This window comes from Aegilops tauschii, chromosome 7, assembly GCF_002575655.3.
Source record: "Aegilops tauschii subsp. strangulata cultivar AL8/78 chromosome 7, Aet v6.0, whole genome shotgun sequence".
NCBI lineage: Eukaryota > Viridiplantae > Streptophyta > Magnoliopsida > Poales > Poaceae > Aegilops > Aegilops tauschii.
In genome coordinates this window covers 276,941,001-276,947,879 of record NC_053041.3, presented here as the reverse complement: position 1 = coordinate 276,947,879, position 6,879 = coordinate 276,941,001, and positions in this window count along the sequence as shown.

Below are 6,879 nucleotides of genomic sequence, written 5' to 3'. Positions count from 1 at the left end.
CCTTATTGGGCCATAGTGGGAGAGAGGAGAAGGGAGCAAAGGAGGGGACGCGCCCCCCCAAGGCCGTTCTGAATTGGGAAGGGGGCCGGCCCCCCCTTTCCTTCCTCCTTCCTCCCCTTCCTTATCTCCTAATCCAACTAGGGAAGGGGGGGGGGAATCCTACTCCCGGTGGGAGTAGGACTCCCCTTGGGGCGCGCCTAGGAGGCCGGCCTCCTCCCCCTCCTCCACTCCTTTATATATGGGGGAGGGGGCACCCCATAAACACACAAGTTGATCATTGATCTCTTAGTCGTGTGCGGTGCCCCCCTCCACCATAATCCACCTCGATCATATCGTCGTAGTGCTTAGGCAAAGCCCTGCGACGGTAGCTTCATCATCACCGTCATCACGCCATCATGCTGACGAAGCTCTCCCTCGACACTCTGCTGGATCGTGAGTTCGTGGGACGTCACCGAGCCGAACGTGTGCAGATCACGGAGGTGTCGTAACTTCGGTACTAGGATCGGTCAATCGTGAAGACGTACGACTACATCAACCGCGTTGTCATAACGCTTCCACTTACGGTCTACGAGGGTACGTGGACAACACTCTCCCCTCTCGTTGCTATGCATCACCATGATCTTGCGTGTGCGTAGGAATTCTTTTGAAATTACTACGTTCCCCAACAAAAGAGTCACTCCAAAGTCACTAATAGCGGAGAACAAACGAAGAGATTATTGTAGGGTACGAAACCACCTCAAAGTTATCCTTTCTGATCGATCTATTCAAGAGTCCGTAGTAAAATAACACGAAGCTATTCTTTTCATTCGATCTATCCTAGAGTTCGTACTAGAATAATACCTTAAGATACAAATCAACCAAAACCCTAATGTCACCTAGATACTCCAATATCATCACAAGTATCCGCGGGTATGATTATACGATATGCATCACACAATCTCAGATTCATCTATTCAACCAACACAAAGAACTTCAAAGATTGCCCCGAAGTTTCTATCGGAGAGTCAAGACGAAAATGTGTGCCAACCCCTATGCATAAGTTCACAGGGTCACTGAACCCGCAAGTTGATCACCAAAACATACATCAAGTAGATCACGTGAATATCCCATTGTCACCACAGATAAGCACATGCAAGACAAACATCAAGTGTTCTCAAATCCTTAAAGACTCAATCCGATAAGATAACTTCAAAGGGAAAACTCAATCCATTACAAGAGAGTAGAGGGGGAGAAACATCATAAGATCCAACCATAATAGCAAAGCTCGCGATACATCAAGATCGTGCCAAATCACGAACACGAGAGAGAGAGAGATCAAACACATAGCTACTGGTACATACCCTCAGCCCCGAGGGTGAACTACTCCCTCCTCGTCATGGAGAGCGCCGGGATGATGAAGATGGCCACCGGTGTTGGATCCTCCCTCTGGCAAGGTGCCGGAACTGGGTCCCGATTGGTTTTTGGTGGCTACAGAGGCTTGCGGAGGCGGAACTCCCGATCTAGGTTTCTTTCTAGGGGTTTCTATATTTATAGGAATTTTTGGCGTAGGTCTCACGTCAGGGGGTCTCTGAGTCATCCACGAGATAGGGGGGCGCGCCCTCCACCCTCATGGATGGCTCGGGACTCTTCTGGCCCAACTCTTTTACTCCGGAGGCTTCTTTTGGTCCATAAAAAATCATCAAAAATTGGCACGTCAATTGGACTCCGTTTGGTATTCCTTTTCTGTAAAACTCAAAAACAAGGGAAAAAACAGAAAATGGCACTGGCTCTAGGTTAATAGGTTAGTCCCAAAAATCATATAAAACATCATATAAATGCATATAAAACATCCAAAACAGATAATATAATAGCATGGAACAACCAAAAATTATAGATACGTTGGAGACGTATCATGTGGGGCAGGAGCATAGTCAGAAACGATGGCGGGGCAGCGAGATAAACAGAGGGGGTGAAGGGGGAGTGAAGGAGGAGCTCACAGCGAGCTGGACGGAGTCAGGGTCGAGCCCGGGGACGAGCCAAAGACGGAAACGATGGCGGAGACCACCGGACAGGGGCGGCGTGGATGGCGTCGATGGCGATGTTGTGGCGTGTCCCTGGTTCGTCTGGCGCGTGCAGTTGACGAGGAGAAGCACGACGGAGCTCTCGGGCGTCCTCACGGGCAACATGGAGGCCGGTGGCCACGACCTTGCGCAGCGAACAGCCACGGCCGCATTCGGCTTGTGCGGGGAGGGAGAAATCGAGGGTGGAGAAGGGATCCGGGGCGCTAGGGTTCATCCAGGCGGTAGGGCGGTCACGTGCAGCGACTAGTAGGCGGCCAGGGGGCGGGGATGGCGCCATGCATGGTCTGGCGCGGCCGTGGTCGGCGGATAGCCGCCACACCCTCCCCTATCTGAAGGAAATATGCCCTAGAGGCAATAATAAAGTTGTTATTTATATTTCCTTATATCATGATAAATGTTTATTATTCATGCTAGAATTGTATTAATCGCAAACTTAGTACATGTGTGAATACATAGACAAAACAGAGTGTCCCTAGTATGCCTCTACTTGACTAGCTCGTTAATAAAAAATGGTTATGTTTCCTGACCATAGACATGTGTTGTCATTTGATGAACGGGATCACATCATTAGAGAATGGTGTGATGGACAAGACCCATCCGTTAGCTTAGCATTATGATCGTTTATTTTATTGCTATTGCTTTCTTCATGACTTATACATATTCCTCTGACTATGAGATTATGCAACTCCCGAATACTGGAGGAACACCTTGTGTGCTATCAAACGTCACAACGTAATTGGGTGATTATAAAGATGCTCTACAGGTGTCTCAGAATGTGTTTGGTAGGTTGGCATAGATCAAGATTACGATTTGTCACTCCGTGTATCGAAGAGGTATCTCTGGGCCCACTCGGTAATGCACATCACTATAAGCCTTGCAAGCAATGTGACTAATGAGTTAGTTGCGGGATGATGCATTACGGAACAAGTAAAGAGACTTGCCGATAACGAGATTGAACTAGGTATGATGATACCGACGATCGATCTTGGGCAACTAACATACCGATGACAAAGGAAATGACGTATGTTGTTATGCGGTTTGACTGATAAAGATCTTCATAGAATATGTAGGAACCAATATGAGCATCCAGGTTCCGCTATTGGTTATTGACCAGAGAAGTGTCTCGGTCATGTCTACATAGTTCTCGAACCCGTAGGGTCCGCACGCTTAACGTTCGATGACGATTTGTATTATGAGTTGTGTGTTTTGGTGACCGAAGTTTGTTTGGAGTCCCGGATGAGATATCGGACTGGACGAGGAGTCTCGAAATGGTTGAGAGGTAAAGATTGATATATTGGAAGGTTGTATTCAGACATCAGAAGGGTTCCGGAGTGTATCGACTACATATCGGAGTACCGGAGGGGTTACCGGAATCTCCCGGTGGAAGATATGGGCCATATGGGCCATATGAGGGAGGCTAACCAGCCCACAAGGGGATGGTGCGCCCCCCACAAGGGAGGAGGCCGAATTGCTTTAGGGAAGGGGGCGCCACCCCCTTTCCTTCTCCTACTCCCTCTCCTTCCCCCTTTCCACCTCCAAGAGAAGGGAAAAGGGGGGGGCCGAATCCTACTAGGACAAGGAGTCCTAGTAGGACTCCCCCCTTGGCGCGCCCCCTCTAGGCCGGCCGCCTCCTCCTCCCCTCCTTTATATACGGGGGCGGGGGGCACCCCAAGGGCACATCAATTGTTCTCTTAGCCATGTGCGGTGCCCCCCTCCACATTTTACTCCTCCGGTCATAGCGTCGTAGTGCTTAGGCGAAGCCCTGCGCGGATCACAACACCAACACCGTCACCATGCCGTCGTGCTGACGGAACTCTCCGTCGACCCTCTGCTGGATAATGAGTTCGAGGGACGTCATCGAGCTGAACGTGTGCTGAACACGGGGGTGTCGTACGTTCGGTACTTGGATCAGTTGGATCATGAAGACGTTCGACTACATCAACCGCGTAAACCTAACACTTCCGCTTTAGGTCTATGAGGGTACGTGGACACACTCCCCCTCTCGTTGCTATGCATCTCCTAGATAGATCTTGCGTGAGCATAGGATTTTTTTTGAAATTGCATGTTACGTTCCCCAACAGTGGTATCTGAGTCAGGTCTATGCGTAGATGATATGCACGAGTAGAACACAAAGAGTTGTGGGCGATAATAGTCATACTGCTTACCACCAACGCCTTACTTTGATTCGGCGCTGTTGTTGGATGAAGTGGCCCGGACCAACATTACATGACCATGTTCATGAGACCGGTTCTACCGACGTGCTTCGCACACAGGTGGCTGGCGGGTGTCTGTTTCTCCAACTTTAGTCGAATCGAGTTTGACTACGGCCGGTCCTTGTTGAAGGTTAAAACAGCACACTTGACGAAAAAATCGTTGTTGTTTTGATGCGTAGGTAAGAACAGTTCTTGCTAGAAGCCCGTAGCAGCCACGTAAAACGTGCAACAACAAAGTAGAGGACGTCTAACTTGTTTTTGCAGGGCATGTTGTGATGTGATATGGTCAAGACATGATGTGATATAAGTTACTGTATGAGATGATCATGTTTGGTAAAAGTTATCGGCAACTGGCAGGAGCCTTATGGTTGTCGCGTTATTGTATGAAATGCAATCGCCATGTAATTGCTTTACTTTATCACTAAGCGGTAGCAATAGTCGTAGAAGCAATAGTTGGCGAGATGACAACGATGCTACGATGGAGATCAAGGTGTCAAGCCGGTGACAATGGAGATCGTGTCGGTGCTTTGGAGATGGAGATCAAAGGCACAAGATGACGATGGCCATATCATGTCACATATTTTGATTGCACGTGATGTTTATCTTTTATGCATCTTATTTTGCTTAGTACGGCGACAGCATTATAAGATGATCCCTCACTAAAATTCAAGTTATAAGTGTTCTCCCTGAGTATGCACCGTTGCTACATTTCTTCGTGCCGAGACACCACGCGATGATCGGGTGTGATAAGCTCTACGTTCACATACAATGGGTGCAAGCCAGTTTCGCACGTGCAGAATACTCGGGTTGAACTTGACGAGCCTAGCATATGCAGATATGGCCTCGGACCACTGAGACCGAAAGGTCGAACGTGAATCATATAGTAGATATGATCAACATATAGATGTTCACCATTGAAAACTACTCCATCTCACGTGATCATCGGACATGGTTTAGTTGATATGGATCACGTGATCATTTAGATGACTAGAGGAATGTCTATCTAAGTGGAAGTTCTTAAGTAATATGATTAATTGAACTTAATTTATCATGAACTTAGTCCTGATAGTATTTGCATATCTATGTTGTAGATCAATAGCTTGCGATGTAGCTCCCCGTTTATTTTTGATATGTTCCTAGAGAAAAATAAGTTGAAAGATGATAGTAGCAATGATGCGGACTGGGTCCGTGATCTGAGAATTATCCTCATTGCTTCACATAAGAATTATGTCCTTGATGCACAGCCAGGTGACAGACCTATTGCAGGAGCAGATGCACACGTTATGAACGTTTGACAAAGCTCGGTATGATGACTACTTGATAGTTTAGTGCACCATGATTTACGGCTTATAATCGGGACTTCAAAAACGTTTTGAACACCACGGAGCATATGAGACATTCCAAGAGATGAAATTGGTATTTCAGTTTCATGCCCATGTCGAGAGGTATGAGACCTTCGACAAATACTTTGCCTACAAGCTGGAGGAGAATAGCTCAACCAGTGAGCATGTGCTCAGAATGTCTGAGTACTACAATCATTTGAATCAACTGGGAGTTAATCTTCCAGATAAGATAATGATTGACAGAGTTCTCTAGTCACTGTCACCAAGTTACTGGAACTTCGTGATGAACTATAATATGCAAGGAATGATGGAAACGATTCCCGAGCTCTTCGCGATGTTGAAATCGGTGAAGGTAGAAATCAAGAAAGAGCATCAAGTGTTGATGGTTAGCTAGACCACCAGTTTCAAGAAAAAGGGAAAAGCGAAAGAAAGGGAACTTCAAGAATAATGGCAAGCAAGTTGCCACTCCCGTGAAGAAGCCCAAAGCTGAACCCAAGACTGAAACTGAGTGCTTCTACTGCAAAAGAAATGGTCACTGGAAGCGGAGCTACCCCAAATAATTGGCAGATAAGAAGGATGGCAAAGGGAACAAAGGTATATGTGATATACATGTTATTAACGTGTACTTTACTAGTGTTCATACTAACCCCAGGGTATTTGATACCGGTTCATTTGCTAAGATTAGTAACTCAAAACAGGAATTGCAAAATGAACAGAGACTAGTTAAGGGCGAGGTGTCGATGTGTGTTGGAAGTAATTCCAAGGTTGATAAGATCACCATCGCACACTATACCTTAGAGATTAGTGTTGGACCAAAATAAATGTTATTTGGTGTTTGCGTTGAGCATGAATATGATTGGATCATGTTTATTGCGATACGGTTATTCATTTAAGTCAGAGAATAATTGTTGTTCTATTTACATGAATAAAACATTTTATGGTCATACACCCAATATAAATGGTTTATTGAATCTCGATCGTAGTGATACACAGATTCATAATATTGATGCCAAAAGCTGCAAAATTGATAATGATAGTGCAACATACTTGTGGCACTGCCATTTAGGTCATATTGGTGTAAAGCGCATGAAGAAACTCCATTCATATGGACTTTTGGAATCACTTGATTATGAATCATTTGATACTTGCAAACCATGCCTCATGGGCAAGATGACTAAAACTCCATTCTCCGAAACAATGGAGCGAGCCAATGACTTATTGGAAATAATACATATCAACGTATGCAGTCCAATGAGTGTTGAG